Source organism: Sebastes umbrosus, chromosome 18, assembly GCF_015220745.1.
Source record: "Sebastes umbrosus isolate fSebUmb1 chromosome 18, fSebUmb1.pri, whole genome shotgun sequence".
Taxonomy (NCBI): Eukaryota; Metazoa; Chordata; class Actinopteri; order Perciformes; family Sebastidae; genus Sebastes; species Sebastes umbrosus.
Genome location: NC_051286.1, coordinates 3953623 through 3970716, shown reverse-complemented (window position 1 = coordinate 3970716; position 17094 = coordinate 3953623). Strand labels below are relative to the sequence as shown.

Here is a 17094-nt window from a genome sequence, read left to right as displayed (position 1 = left end):
TGTCGCTGGGGCTGCGGGGAACAGTTGCACACCCTGATAAGCTCGCTCAGAGGGAAGCCTCTGCAGGCGGGTAATCAGCATGTTGGATGCTAGCAATCAAGAACAATCACAAGCTATCATCATGTTTATGTTGCGGTGTCCCTTTTATGCTATTTAAGTGAAGGCCAATTGTGTAGCATCCTATAGTGTTTCACGTCACACCGTTAAGAGAGCACACATCTGGTGGAATCTGTCGTTTTAAGGTGAGACGTAAAGAAACTATAACAACAAGTAGACCTTGAATAAACTGTCAGATAAGGTTTTAGAAATACCTTTCTGTCAGTCAAGCGTTGCATCTTTATAACATTTCCTCTTACAGCCAGCACCTTACCTACTGTATGTACTTAAAAGGCTTTGCATACAACTGCAGATGCTGATATGCAGCTCTGTTTGAAGAAGCCTGAGAGCTCTCCGATGCTTAACAGGTGTTTGGAGGCTTTAGCGCCGTGCCGATCGAGTTACCGTGGGATGTGCAACAGGCATCAGTCACAACAGAGTGCAGACAGAGGAGCGTGAGTATAGTACGGACGCTGTGGGACTGAAACCACATGTGCAAAACGTGATACAGAGAAATTGCAGTTATGCGTTGGTTTTTTTTTGGTGACAGCAGGAAGATGTACAGCAACTGATCCTCTGAAGCCTGTTCATGCTTTTTAAAGAAGCGTGGTTCTTAGTGGATGGTTGCTAGTTTAAATCCTGTAGTGTTAAATAGTAGGGTTGTCAATCAATTCAAATATTTAATTCTGATTAATCGCATGATTATCCAAGATTAAGGATCAAGGATCTGAAGTCCTCTTCCACCACTGAATATGAGCTTTATTACACGGCTTTTTGCAGCGTTCTACGGTCTGTTATTTCTTTATAGCAGACCGCTGCTACTGTATGTATAACAGACTCTGGAGGACCATTTTTGTGTGATTCTTAAAGGGACTATTTGTAACTTTGTACGCACATAAATGTAGCGGGTCGTCACACATGCACGCTCGCATGTTCGCGTGTAGCCGCTGTACCCTCCTCCTCTGCCTGCTCGCCTTCACTCAGACAGCTCAGCTCGCTCCACCTCTAGACGTGAATGCGCGCTCACTCCTCACTGCAGAAGAGTTAGTTTAGCTCTGAGAATATCTAGTGAATGTAGAGTGGACATTTGGGCAGAAATAACTGCTGCAGCTCCTCCAGACCAACAGAGGTTTCCCGTGTCTTGTGAAGTGACGGAGCTCTACAGAGATTTACGTTGTCTTCTCGTTACCGACCGGGTGCCGGTGTCTCCCTGCTCTCTCCGGCTGCGGGAGGAGAGAGCAGGGAGACACGCTGGAGAGCCCCGCTGCCTCAGCCTGCACTTAGGCAGGGAAAGCCAACACTAGGATCAGATCTAAATCATGTTCATGGAAAGACCTTCGTCTGGTCAGCTAACATTACTGCCAAGCAGCTGAAATATAGAGTGATATTGTGGTTTTAGCTGACGTGTGTCGCCTCACTGTTTTGAGTGATGCTGGTTCAGGTATATTTAGAGCGAGCAAGCTGACTTTCGTTGATTTCACGGCCACAGGTGTCGCTGTTAAGAAGCATTTCTGAAAGTTACAAATAGTCCCTTTAAGTAGTCGTGTCATTAGCGGAATAATGTACAGCTAGCGGGTCATTGTTGTGAAATAAACCCCTTTAGCATAAAACTTTCAGCAGTATGGTATCACATTTTGAAAGATTTTAAGCAGAACAGATTCACTGAATAATAATTAGAATTACGTAATACTTTGATGGCATTACGTTTGACTCCATGAAGACCTATTACGTCTACAAATACATCTCAACCCATGCTTACTGTTTACAGATACAGTATGCGGCCTATTTGCAGGGGGCGGGGGTGTAGTTTAGTTACTTTAGAGTGTCGTGGGACTTCATCCATTTGCTCGCACACAGAGATAAATCTTTGCTTTACTTTCTAGTTTCCTCAATTATAAAGATAACACGAAGTCCCAGGCCACCGCAAGTACGACATGTATGATAACGCTCTATTAATTTAGACATTTCTTATGGTAGAGAAAGTGGCAAGAAATGCATTGAAACAGGGCGACAGATTTTCCTTTTCAGTTTTAAACGTCAAGATAATTGTATGCAAAATAACACCCTGAGTGGAGATGCGTTAAAGGACATGTAATGTTGTTTTCATGCGTTTGATTTCCCACAGTCTTACTCTTTTAAATCCACCCAGCCTGAAAGGAATTGCCTATCATATTATTGTTGGATGAAAGCCTCTTGGTAGTCAGCGCTGCAGCTTCCTCAGTAGTACATCCTGATGTCATGCCGCCTTTTAAGCACAGAGCCTCCCCGCTGTGCATGCTGTAATTGCTTTATCTAGCGCAGGCTTCTTTAAATGACGTCTAATTGAGGGGCCTTTCGCCGCACCCTTTCCTCATGTGGCTCCACGCGGCAATCAACCTGCCGCGTTATCGCTGCATCTTAATAAAAACTAAAATGATTGGACCACAACCCAGGACTTCCCATAGAAAGAAAAGGAAAACGAAGGAGGGAGGGGTAAAAAAGCAACTGGAAAAAAGAAAAAACATCCTGGCTCAAACAACATGCGGAGCGAGCTTTCAGTGCACAGGATGTAGAGAGATTGGTGGTTTGAGGCATGAAGTAGAAAAGGGAGGGGAAGAAGAGAAAATGACTTGTCACGCAAACGCACAGCTGGGAGGAGCTGTGTGTATATACGATATAATTAATGACTGCAGTATTTAAAACATTTACACAACGAGAAGTGCTTGGCATCCAGTGGAAACACAGAGCAGTCGTGCGAGTTTCAGCTGTGAAATGAAATCCCTCCTGAAAATATTGATTTAAAGCAATTAACTGATTATATGAAAGAATTTCCACATGAAACAGAATATATGTTGAATATGTCTTTTTTTAATGACGATCCAGCTGTTTAAATGTTTCCCCACATGTTAGTTATTAAAGGAGGCATGTTAATTACATAACAGATGTAAAGTATAGGGTCCATTTACTGTACATGGGAGAGCGTATGTTTGTCCTCTTGAGCTTTTCTCATGACAGTTTAACACCTCGAGCTAAATCAGTGAGAGAAACACCATAACTTTGGAAGGACATGGTTAACTTCTAATGTAACAAGCTGTGTTTGGGTTGTACAAACAGCTGGATGTGGTTATTGCAGTTTTCCTGGAAAGTATGCATTTGTATACAGTATGTGTGTGCATGCAATGTTGGTTTAAGTTCACTGTTAAGGTCACAGGGAGGCAAATTATATAACTATATTACACTAGGGATGTCACGACACCAGAAATTTAGTCGTCGATACCAATACCAGTGATATCACACGATACCACAAATAGTATAAAACAAAAGTATAACAATAAATCACATTTACTCCAACATCCACTCCTTTATTACCGTTTGCATGCTGGTTTTTGTTTGAAAGTTAAACAGGTTATAATTTTCTAATATCTATTTTATATTGCTCTGAAAACATCTCCTTCAAACAACTGGATTTATTCAAGTTTCACGCCAAAAGCTATATTTTACAAGATTACATTTGAACACATCATGATAACGTTAGGAATTTACCTTCACCCCATACTCATTTTACTGAATAGAGCCTGAATGCATCATAATGTATGAAATGTAATGAAATCGGCAGGGCGAGAGCTAGTTAACGTAACAGCACAGTCCTGCACGGAGCTAAAAGCTAACGTTAACTAGCGCTCGTCCTGTTGCTTTCAAAACAGATTTGTTGTTTGCAATGAAGCATTATCAGGGGGAAACCCTGGACGCGTTGATAGTGAGTTTACTGCGTCCCAAACACATTTTCTATCGTCCCCGGGATGACGGGACGCCGTTAATCTCGAGCCGTGGTGCGTCACGTTTTTTGTGACAATTTGTGACCTCCCTATATTATACTAACATATTTTCTACTACCTGTGAAGTTTTTCTTTTTATTTAATTTGATTGTTGCCTAGATCTCCCACTTGTTTGTGTATGTATGTGCCCTTTATTTCAACAGTATTTATTAATGTTTTGTAGTAATGCTTATTCTTGTGACTTCCTGCGTTGTACCCCCTCAAAAAAGTTAAATAAATAAAAATAAATAAATAATAGGGGTGGGGGAAAAAAATTGATGGAGAGTATCGCAATATTTTGCGTGGCAATATTGTATTGATACACGGACGTCAAGTATCTATCTTTTATTATATAAACTGTTAACCTTAACGCTAGCAGGCTCAGCCACTATTCTGTCTTCAGATGTTGTAGCTCAGTCTTAAAGCTAGAAGATACACTGGAAACTGGAAACCTAAGGAATCGTTAGCTTGTCAGGAAGCACTAAATAATGCTCCAAAGTTAGGCTAAATGAAACACAAACGATGCAGTGTTTATAATGATTACAGCATTAATTACATTAGACTTTTTTATTTCAGTAGGCAAATTAAACAAACTTGAGCATGGAGCAAACAAATATCTGTGTTTGATGGATGGAACTTGTCTCAGTTGTTTATTACCGAAGGCCTCCTTTTTCTTTTTACGGCCGTCCACTAACTCGTGCTTGATGACTTTAACACTTTCCCAGTCAATGTTGTGACCAAGATTTCAGTACTAAAGTCACAAGATGTCACTTTCGCAACTTCTGTTTGTCAAAAAAGGCTGTGAGATGTGGTCAAAAGCTTCGTAAAAAGCTCTTTTCCTGTTGTGTATTGTAGAAAGAAATCATTTCAAAAACATTGTCACTAGACATAAATAATGTTGTCAATGACTCTGGGATTTTGCAGCATCCTCCAGCATTGACGTTCTTGTCTTTAAACCAAAACTATCTGCGTGGCTGTAAACTGCAAGAGATAAACTCATGTTTAGTAATTTGGGTGAGCCAACCCTTTTAAATTATACACATTCCTCTAGAGAGAGAACAATGAAAATACTTCACATGTCTGCAGTAAAATATGTAGTTGGTTACGACAGAACCGTAAATTAGAAGATTATGTCAACACTTCATTACAAATATGTTTACGGAGCTCAGTGCACCCTGTTGTTTCTGAATGTAAAGCATTCAGAGACCTTTGATTATGCAACTATGGATGTAATTAAGATCTATAAATCTCTCTCCAGCTCAGTCATTTCTATTCCCTCATAAAGTTTGGCCTGTCAAAAAAAATTTGAAAATTGATATTGTCTCCCTCAACCACATGCAGATGTTTATCCACATAACAAAATAACAGAAAACACATGAGGAATTCGTAGGAATGAATCGGTTTGGATCTGATAGCAGCTCTGATGAAATTGAGCAATAAACGCCCAAATGAAGTTATTGTTTTAAAGGCCGAACACGCACCAAGCTAGGGCTGGGCAATATATCAATAATTATACCGATATTGTGATATGAGACTCGATATCGTCTTAGATTTTGTATACCGTAAGATGGCATACGAGATGTTTATTGGTTGTAGGTAGGATTCACATTTATGCTCCGTCACTGACATGATATCTCTTGACTCGAGGCCAGCATCAGGAAGTTTTTGTTTGCAAGCGGTGGTTGGTGTAGACTGTAGCGGTGGCGGTGGCGGTGGCGGTGGCGGTGGCTGCTGCTTTACAACATAGAGCCAAGAAAGTTCACTCCCATGGGCTCTATTCTATTTATAACGTTAGGAGAAAAACAAAAACAAAGTTATATTGCATTTACATTATATCCACATATGTATCTACCGTCGGCAAATATGCTCACTTTCCCCCCCAGCTGTTGTCACTTTACAGTGATATCATTTTGATTATATCGCTGGCATTAGACAACATAACCAGAGAAAGGTGAGCATCATAGGCTACAGATAAAAACATGCAAGCTAACTAAAACTAAAAGTGTCACGGCCTATTTCACAGCTGTTGTTGCCTGTTGGGCTGCAGTTTGCCATGTTATGATTTGAGCATATTTTTTATGCTAAGTGCAGTACCTGTGAGGGTTTCTGGACAATATTTGTCATTGTTTTGTGTTGTTAACTGATATCCAATAATAAATATATACATACATTAGCATAAAGCAGCATATTTGTCCACTCCCATGTTGATAAGAGCAACTGATTTACACATTACTAAAATCTTTACTATCCTTAAGTTTTACTGGTGCAACCCGATTTAGTGAACTACTAGTTTGAAACTAGCTAATATAGTTAGTAAGAACTTTGCACGCAAACTTTAGGATTTACAAATAGCTGGTGCGAGCCAGTCCTGACCTTTGACCTTTCAAACATCTTCTCACGTCACAGAACTGCTGTACCTCAAATGCATTGGCTGCCACTGAAATAATGAACCGTGAGCGACTGACCCTTGCATGACCAAACCATTCCTGAGTGAAGCTTATGGATTTAGTCCCTGCATCTGTCTGACACGGCTAATGGCAAACAGATTTACCGGGATGAGAACAAGGAATGCTCTCCCCGTCTTCTGTGTAAATGTCAGGCACGGCAAAACGTCTGTGTCAGATTACTGTGGCAGCAGCGATAAGCAGATGTAAAGACCCGTGGGGCTTATTTATTATTAAGGTGTAGAAAAAAGCGCTGCAGTGAGAACGGCGCTCTGGAGAAAGTAACCCTCTCTCTCATGCAATATTTGTCAGGACGTTGGGCCTCTCTCGTGTGATAATACACCAGGGCGGATAGACACTTAATGTATTTTTCATACGGAAATAATGCATATGAAAGTTGACAGCGAAGTTTGAAAAGGCCTTTGAAGTTGCAGTATGTTGAAGAATGACATGCATCCTCTCCTGTAGGAGTGTAATGGTGACTTGTCGTGTTTACCGTGTTCATATGAACTCCCCCCTCTTGTGGTATTCACAACCTCGTAAGGGGAAAGTTTCTGAAAGCTTCACGAGTTGTGACGTGTTTGTTGATGTTGTCAAAAATAACGGAGGTCATGGAAGTTCATTTTTCGGTACATAGGTGAATATATCGTAATTTTAGTTGTAATTCTTCATAATTGTATAATATCTCTGAGGAAAATGTTGATATTCCAAAGACTTCATCTTCTTCCTCTGTCATTATGCCTTTACATTTACTGCATTACGATAACCGCTGGATAGCTTGCTTAATCGTTAGCCTCTGTGGCTTCTAGACGCCGACAGTATTGTTAATATTGCCGGTGCTTAGCAGCGGTGTTCTCACGACTTAACCACTTTGAAGCATATTGTGTACACGACTTCCCGTGTTGTAAACACAAGCTCACGTGTTTCATTTGAAGGCGCCATAAGAACATATCATATAATGTGATACAAAAATGTGGGTGTGTGCTTCCTTTGTTGGCATGGTAACGGTAATATTGCCCCCCAAAAATCACAATACTGCACATGAGACTTTACTACGCACAGGAGAGTTCAGATAACATTATTGTCAAACAGTAATTTGCTATAAATGTAATGTTAGTTTCTAACTATATGTGAAAGAGCTATATGTCTCTCCTGATCTGATTTGATTTGGTTGGTATTTCTGCGATAAAGTGAATATGGCCTCCAGTTTCAGAAGTAACAGAGCCAGGAACTCTTTACTCCCATCTGCCATTCAGTTAATAACACACATACATCTTTGCATGCTGGGGAGCAGGTGCCCACATGCATTTCTGCCAACGTTAGTCTGCATGTTGAATGTTTAGTCTCTCTACAGCTGCTACTGTGCTCATGTAGTATTGCGGCTGCTTTGTCGCTTGTGTTGTTTTCTAGTGCAAATCAGTTAAAATTTCCGTTTGGATAATACAGTTAATAACCCTAACCCTAACCCTGCAAATTAATGTTGCTTGACTTCATCAATATTAGTTAGCCCTATTTGTAATGCAGCTATTGAAGTTTTTTCTATGTTTTATAGTGTGTCAAACCTCATGTCACTGAGGACCCCAGCGTATAACACAGCTTTAGCTTTATCTTGCTATATGACAAACTGCACATCTAAATACTAGAAGTATGTACGTGACAAAAGCTTTACATTCATGTTTTAGCTTCAAAATCATGTAGTAGTGTTCTGAGCAACAAGGAAAGTATAGTATTTCATTTTAAAAATGTACTAAACTACTATATTTAGAACTAAATTTACAGCGTGCATTCACGTGAAGGGAGCATATCAACTAAAATTGCTGTATATATTTACAAATAACTAATCAAACGATCAATCAATGTGACAATATACATTCTACTGCTGGAAAATAGATTGAAACATCAACTAAATCTGATCAATTCTGACTCATATGTACATTAAATACTAAGGAATCCATTGGTACCAACCATGTCATACTAGCTTGTCAAGAAGGACTATAGATCCCATTCTCCACGCTGTATTGAAGTGTTACCTGTGGGAAGTGATCTCCAGCCCACTGAGTGCTACATGCACATTCAGACCTCCCTCTAATGAGAGCAGAGCGCTGTCGTTGTGCAGCTTCCTTCCTTTCATTGAGTGCTTTGAGATGCAGCACAACAAAACTTGCTAACAGGCTCGTCAGCTCGCCTCTTAAGCTTTCATCACAAGAACAAGTACAAGAACATCGCAGGACCACCGTCAAACCAAAGCCCTCTGAAAACAGATCTCTGACACATACCAAAGCACTGACGGATCACTTTCATGGATAAAGGCCTGAAGGAAGGAGGATTGTAGCCATGGAAAACACTTCATTTCTAATCTGTGTGGTAGCTGGTTCTATAGTTACCGCATACTTCCCTATATTGTCCTGAGAAGTTAATAACCTGTGGACTGGGTGCACAGCATGGGTCTTTTGTGTGCCCGGTGCTTCCTCCAGTGCCTGTTAGTGTGGTTATTGTTTCATGAGCTAGCGTGATGGCGACGAGTTCAACCAGTGGCCAAAGACTGAGCTCTCCCAGCTAAGTAAAACAGGCCTGGATCACGTCAGCCATCAGCAGACGGGTGTTGTTCTTTCTCCGAGCCGCTGCCTGTTTGATAGCTATTCTCACTCAATGGTCCTCCAGCAGACGTACATTCAACAAACACTGGGAGAGGGGTCCCAAGGCAGCCGTGGAGGAAATGGTTAAAGTGGGTGTGGGCGTATCCCAAACACAATGTAGCGCAAAACATTCGTTCACACACGATTACAACTGTGAAGAAAATAAAATCAGGAGTGAGAACGGACTCAAGAAGTAGTTAAAGTGTTGACCCAATCTGTTTCCTTTTTAGGACAACAGAGGTGTGATGATACAATCAAGGGTTTGTTAAAGTAGGTGTTAATTTTAATCGATTAAAATATTGAATCGCAATTAATTGCATGATTGTCAATAGTTAATCGCGATTAATCACAAATTAATCACACATTATCTGTTCAAAATGGGAGATTTGTCAAGTATTTAATACTCTTATCAACATGGGAGTGGCCAAACATGCTGCTTTATGCAAACATATGTATATATTTATTATTGGAAATCAATTAATAACACAAAACAATGACAAATATTTAAGCTTGGAGTCTGGAGCTAGTATGACATGGTTGGTACCAATGGATTCCTTAGGTATTCTAGTTTCATATGATGCGAGTATCTTCCCTTTGACTTTAAAACTGAGCCGTTACAACCTCTGAAAGATCGAATAGTGGCTTCGGCCCGACGGCAGGCGAGGTTAATTCAAAATCTATACAGTGTTTTGGAGAATCATTCCAGTATCACAACACATAATATCCTGATACTCGTGCATCATTTTTTTTTCTTACACCCCTAGTAACTATTTTACAATCCGTATCTTTAAAGGCCATTTTCTCAAGATGAGGTTTCTCTCAGACTCCGAAGCCAGAAATCTCCCCTTCAGTTAAATTCTCCAGACTTTGCAGTTTCATTCCTCTCTATACTCTGAAGGTTTTTACTGAGGTACGTAGCGGTTGTGGTGGTTGCTTGCCATCCCCTGTGGTTTGCTTGTCATTAACGCTGTATTGCAATATTGCGGTTATTGCGACAGCTCTAATTTTGAACAATGGCGTTATCCAATGTTCGGATTTCTGTTCTGGAAATTTGTGCAAATAAGCACAAATTTATTATGATAATGCCTCATTTGCAATGCAAAAAATAATTGTCTTAATGTACATAATCAACTGGGGAAGTTGGGAACTCTGTGTGCTGTGCTGGCAGGGGTAGCTGGAATATACATTTTAACCCAACTCCTATCAGAACAGACAAGAAAATCAACGTTGGACGATTCTGCAAAACCATGGATTACGTCCAATATCAATTTATTTTTACGGGGCTTTTAAAAATAAAGTTTCAAAGTGCTAAAGAAAGATAGACAAAGAAGGGAAACAGGTAATAAAAGAAGGCCAATGAAAAGGACAGGAAAAATCTAATTTAAGTGTTTCAGACCACCATGACCCCGGACGTGACACTAAGTCACAGGTTTTTTAGGTTTGGTGTGGCAAGCGATAGAAACACTTTCTGATTTGTACAGGGCAGAACCCTCCCATTAAGCTCTACAAGCAGTTTAAAACAAATTATTTTCAAAGGCCAGCTGTCCCAGTGTCATGGAGTATTTAATCTTGGTTTTAAAGTCAGTTGAACGCAGTAAATCACATTCAGTGTGCTGCACTGAGCCCTGAGATCTTTGGTCAGATCCAAATGGAGTGAGCTCTGTTTTTTTTCCCAGCATCCTGTTTCTAATCCAGCGGGACTGTGATGTGATGAGATAACAGCTCAGACTAAATGAACTGTCTTCAGTTTGGACAGACTGATGTAACTGATCTCCCAGTGTCTTCCTGCCTATGAAAATGTCTTTATGTGTTTCTGCCAACTTACTTCCCTCCTTCTCTCTTCTTTTTTTCACACTTATCTCCTTCTCGTCTAACACTATTTCATTAAAAGAAAGAGCAAGGGGAAATGTATCCTCTGCACTTGATCACTAGACATGCAGAGAGCTGTCTGGCGGAGCTGTAGTAGTGTTAACATATCTGATTTTAACTGTTAAGATGAGGTAACTGCAGGACAATCTTTGCTGCTGAAACCTGAAGGATTCAACAGGTGTCATTGGTGATTTGATTTATATAAAATCTACAACAATGCAGAACATGTGCATAGTAATTATTTTCCCCTATATTAAACAAGCTACTGTTCAGGAAGACAAACTGACGCCAAAGTCATAAACATTTTCTGGCCCCGGGACCAACTGTTGAGACTCAATGCTGGAGTTGATAAGCCCCACAGGATGGCACGGCCGGGCTTATCGAGCTCGGCCAAGCCAGAAGACCTCTGCTATCGCTGGACGCACTGGCAGAGGAAAAAAAAAAACCTTATCTCCCCTCTGCTGGGGGAATAACACTCCTTCCAGCTCCCCTGTCTGCTCATTTCAGGTGGTGCCCTCGTCTGTAGTTGACCTCGTGGGGATTGCAGTGACGGAGCAGAAACGAGAGGCTCAGACCTTCTTATGACTCCTTTATCAGCCAATTAGACTGTTGTCAGGCTATTAAAAAAGCGTCAATAGGTGCCTGCTACACACACTAGTAGGTTTTATCATCTACTCACATGGTAGATGACCGAAAGAAGGTATAAAAGAACACAATGGCATCCTCTAGTGACCGTAGTAATTATGACAAAAGCAGAAGTCAGGCTCTGTAGCATAGACAGTGTGAAACTCTACAAGGGACGGAGGTTTAGGTTGGGGACAATGGATGGGACACAAAACATGTTTTTCCTTAAACTTAACTGTTTTTTTTACCTAAATTTAAAGAGGTTGTAGTTTTATTGCCTAAACCTAACTGTTTTTTTTTGCCTAAACCTAAAGAGGTTGTAGTTTTATTGCCTAAACCTAACTGTTTTTGATGCCTAAACCTAAAGAAGTTGAAGTTTTGTTGCCTAAACCTAAAAATGTTGTAGTTTTGTTGCTTAAACCTAAAGAAGTTGTAGTTTTATTGCCTAAACCTAAAGAAGTTGTAGTTTTGTTGCCTAAACCTAACTGATTTTGTTGCCTAAACATAAAGAAGTTGAAGTTTTATTGCCTAAACCTAAAGAAGTTGTAGTTTTATTGCCTAAACATAAAGAAGTTGTAGTTTTATTGCTTAAACCTAAAGAAGTTGTAGTTTTGTTTCCTAAACCTAAAGAAGTTGTAGTTTTGTTGCCTAAACCTAAAAATGTTGTAGTTTTGTTGCCTAAACCTAAAGAAGTTTGTTTGTGTTCAAAAAGTGTTGTTTCATTTACAACGTGTTATAACGTGTTGCTTTTAAGTTTCACTTTCACTTTTACAACATAGTAGGCCCCTATTGACCCACATCTATGGTGCTTATAGTGACTGATAACGCCTATTTAATAGCCTGATATCAGTCGAAGCGGGTGCCTTCATGCTGTGGTATGAAGAGCGAGGCTCTTTTGGCATACAGACGAGATTCTAGAAAGTGTTTATTTTCAATGAAAGAAGTTTGCCATCACATGAAAGGGAGTTAATTTCAACACAATAGCAGTGCGTGTGACAATGTGGCGATAGGAAATCTAATGTTGAACTTAGAGCGGATTATTTAATGAGCCTAAAGGAAAACAACCTCCTCTGTAAGTGCAGAGTGGAAACCCAGACTCACAACAGAAGAAAAGAAAAACTCTAAGCAGATCCAGTCTGGATGAATTCCAACCAGCTGAGCCGGTGCTTCTCACTGCATGAGTCTAACTCATATAAACACAGCCTTATTTGAACCGGGAGCCTGCTGTGTAGCCAGAACATGTGTGGTGGACCCCTGAGGAGAGGCTCACTGTCTCAGCCCTAGATGTGGGTAAGTAGGAGCATCTCTTCTTTCAAATGAGCTGACAAAGTAAAAGCAAGCATTTGGAATGAAAAGTTGCAGCCTGACTTCACTAAGGACATCCTACTGGTCACGGAGGGCTCATTCTGCCACCAATTGAGAGTTCCAAGGATGACATATTTTTGCAAGCCAACCAGGAAGATAGCATCGCTCTGGTTCCCTCGACAACAAGCCAATGGGATTTTTCCATTGGGTTTTGGATTATTGCAGAAAATAAACTCTGTGGGAAACAAATGTTTGTGAATTTTACACCTATTATTCAGCAAGATAATCTTCACAAATGAACACCACATTTAGATTTTTGAAGTGTGAATGCAATAGCCAAAAGTAAAAAGCTAACGTTGGGCTATAAACAACCTACACTACGATGCATGAACGCCAGTATAAACAACGAGGCTGTGAAGGCGGACGAGTCACTGTGATCACGTTTTTGTAGTCTCATTTAGCAACTTGTTAGCAACCGCCTTTTTTAAGACACATAAATGCTTCAAATTTCACGACCGACGGCACCGCTGCAGAAGCGTAGCACCCACCCTCCGGTTCCCCCCCAAGTAAACACTGTTAGCTCTGTCAGCACTGTTGACATTGTTTTCACTGTTAGCACTGTTAGCACCGTTAGCCACCGTCGCCATGTTGAGAGCCGTGCGGAGGCAATAGAAATGCTCCCAATCTCGCATTTAGCACCTTTAAGTAAAAGTACAGAAGTATTATCAGCAAAATATACTCAAAGTAACAAAAGTACTTTTTATCCCAAATGGCTTCTTTCATAGTGTTCTATGTATTATAGGAGGTGCAGCTGATTTTAACTATTTTATAAAGTGTTTCTGTCAATAATTGAGTCCTAAAAACTTTATTCTGCAGTGCAATCTAAATATTTCAACCTGTTTTTTTAAAAAAAAAAAGGCACCATCACTCCAATAAAATAATGAAAAATATGACTTTAGAACATTCTCAAAATTAGTTGATTTGTGTTAAAAACAGCTTGAAATATTGTTACTACACTGAAAAAAAAAATTAAACTTTAGGACCCAATTTCAGACTAAAAATAATTATCTGCAAAATATAACTAATAATCTAGTAGAATGAAATGTACAATATTTCCCTCTGAAATGTAGTAGAGTAGAATATAGGATGTCGTTTAAATTGGAAATACTGTCTACAGAATGAATAGTTACATTCCATCATTTGGAATTTAGGTGTTTCTCAACACTTCCTTTGAAATGGGAAGCGATGTGATTTAAAGTCAGGTCGGCATCTTATCTAACAGGAAGTTACCTTTTCAGCTTCCTGTGGAATTCATGCAGCCTGGATTCCACAGGAAGCCCTCCCAACATGTAGTTAGACAGTGTTATGATAAAATAAATGAGTGTTCTCATTAGTCCTAATGTTAATTATTATTTAACAGACAAAGACTGGGGACCCCGAGAATAAACTAGTGTAAGAAACACCCGTCATAGCAAAATGTTATTTCTTCTTAAAACATTATTAGTAGCACTGTCAATGGAATAAAATATTTAATTGTGATTATTACACGGCTTTGTTGAATACTCCATTCTGATTGGTCAATCACGGCGTTCTGCAGTCTGTTATTTCTTTATAGCAGACCATTGCTACATATAACAGACCGTTGCTATGTATAACAGACCATTGCTATGTATAACAGACCGTTGTTATGTATAACAGACCGTTGCTATGTGTAACAGACCGTTGCTATGTCTAACAGACCGTTGCTATGTGTAACAAACCGTTGCTATGTATAACAGACCGTTGCTATGTATAACAGACCGTTGCTATGTATTACAGACCGTTGCTATGTATAACAGACCGTTGTTATGTATAATACACCGTTGCTATGTATAACAGACCGTTGCTATGAATAACAGACCGTTGTTATGTATAACAGACCGTTGCTATGTATAACAGACCGTTGCTATGTATAACAGACCGTTGTTATGTATAACACACCGTTGCTATGTATAACAGACCGTTGTTATATATAACAGACCGTTGCTATGTATAACAGACCGTTGCTATGTATAACAGACCGTTGTTATATATAACAGACCGTTGCTATGTATAACAGACCGTTGTTATATATAACAGACCGTTGCTATGTATAACAGACCGTTGCTATGTATAACAGACCGTTGTTATATATAACAGACCGTTGCTATGTATAACAGACCGTTGCTATGTATAACAGACCGTTTCTATGGGCGAGGTGCTGATGTTGGACTCTGGCGGACCGTTTTTGTGTGAAATTATTGATTTCTTAAGTAAGTAGCTGTTGCCTGGCAAAGGCCGCGGTGTCGGTGGCGCGGAGGTCCCCGAATTCACGAATATGTAGGATATTACTACTGACATTCGTGTAATATTAGGTCACGACGTCAGCTGTCTTAGCTACGTGTTTACTACGTGTTTATGTGCGTGTTTATGTGGTCGCAGACTGTGGTTGTTTCTTGGCTCAGCTGTAGGAAATCAATGTGAAATTACTTTTCCTCCCCACTTCTGCCAAATCCACCCTGTCAAATGTCTTCTCCTTCCTCTTTGTGAGTTTACACCTTACATACAGTCAAAGGGTCACCTTTCACTGTACGTCCAGAGAGATGCCCTGCCAAAGTAAATTTCCTTCCTAATCTCTGGTTAAATATTTCATGCTATTTGACCTGTTCAGTAATCAGCTGAAGGACACAAGCTTCAAGGATTCAAAGATAAGTATCTTTTATTGAAACTGACTGATGAATCAGAGCCCATGTGGACATGTGGCGTTTAATAAATCTTATCCTGGCACTGGCAGGAGGCGCGACACACATGCTTTGTTTCCTTTCGTTGGCAGCCCCACTCTCTGGTCAGTTCAACACAGTTGGGTACCTCATCGATGTAGGAACAGGGGTTGGCTGCAAGAGACAGAGGAAAAGGAGAATAGATGCATTAATTAAAAAAAAACAGAGAGAGCTCAGAAATTCAGATTGGAGTCCTACAACTTCTTTAAGATGTTCGGAAGTCAGAAATGATCTCGCTGGTTGGAGTCAAAGAAAGTTTTCTTGTCTTGTTCATTACATTGAGATCCGGGGAAAAGACAAAGTAAAACTGGAGGTAGCTAATATCTGGAAGCTGGATGATCACTCTATCTTTAAAGAAATCGATCTATCCACCTTATTCTCAGGAGGCGTTACTGTAGAAATGATTATGGGCGTAACCTCCGCCGAGGTAACGGAAGTAGCAGTAAGCTAGTTAGTCCCATAGGCCATCCATTCTCCACCACTGGGCCGGGTATATATTTATATATATATTAGGTACAGTGTGTACTACAATGTGTTGTAGTAATATATATATATATATATATATATATATATATATATATATATATTAGGTACAGTGTGTACTACAATGTGTTGTAGTAATATATATATATATATTTATATATATATTAGGTACAGTGTGTACTACAGTGTGTTGTAGTAATATATATATATATATATTTATATATATATTAGGTACAGTGTGTTGTAGTAATATATATATATATATATATTTATATATATATTAGGTACAGTGTGTACTACAGTGTGTTGTAGTAATATATATATATATATATATATTTATATATATATTAGGTACAGTGTGTACTACAGTGTGTTGTAGTAATATATATATATATATATATATTTATATATATATTAGGTACAGTGTGTACTACAGTGTGTTGTAGTAATATATATATATAAATATATATGTATATATATTTATATATATATTAGGTACAGTGTGTACTACAGTGTGTTGTAGTAATATATATATATATATATATATATATTTATATATATATTAGGTACAGTGTGTACTACAGTGTGTTGTAGTAATATATATATATATAAATATATATGTATATATATTTATATATATATTAGGTACAGTGTGTACTACAGTGTGTTGTAGTAATATATATATATATATATATATATTTATATATATATTAGGTACAGTGTGTTGTAGTAATATATATATATATATATATATTTATATATATATTAGGTACAGTGTGTTGTAGTAATATATATATATATATATATATATATTTATATATATATTAGGTACAGTGTGTTGTAGTAATATATATATATATATATATATTTATATATATATTAGGTACAGTGTGTTGTAGTAATATATATATATATATATATATTTATATATATATTAGGTACAGTGTGTTGTAGTAATATATATATATATATATATATATATATTTATATATATATTAGGTACAGTGTGTTGTAGTAATATATATATATATATATATATATATAT

At 38.7% G+C, this 17094-nt stretch overlaps 1 protein-coding gene across 1 annotated transcript in view; it reads left to right on the top strand.

Moving 5' to 3' along the window:
* The window catches only part of si:dkey-12h9.6 (macoilin-1), a 42804-nt gene that overhangs the window by 10700 nt on the left and 15010 nt on the right, over positions 1–17094 (top strand). The window lies entirely within an intron of this gene.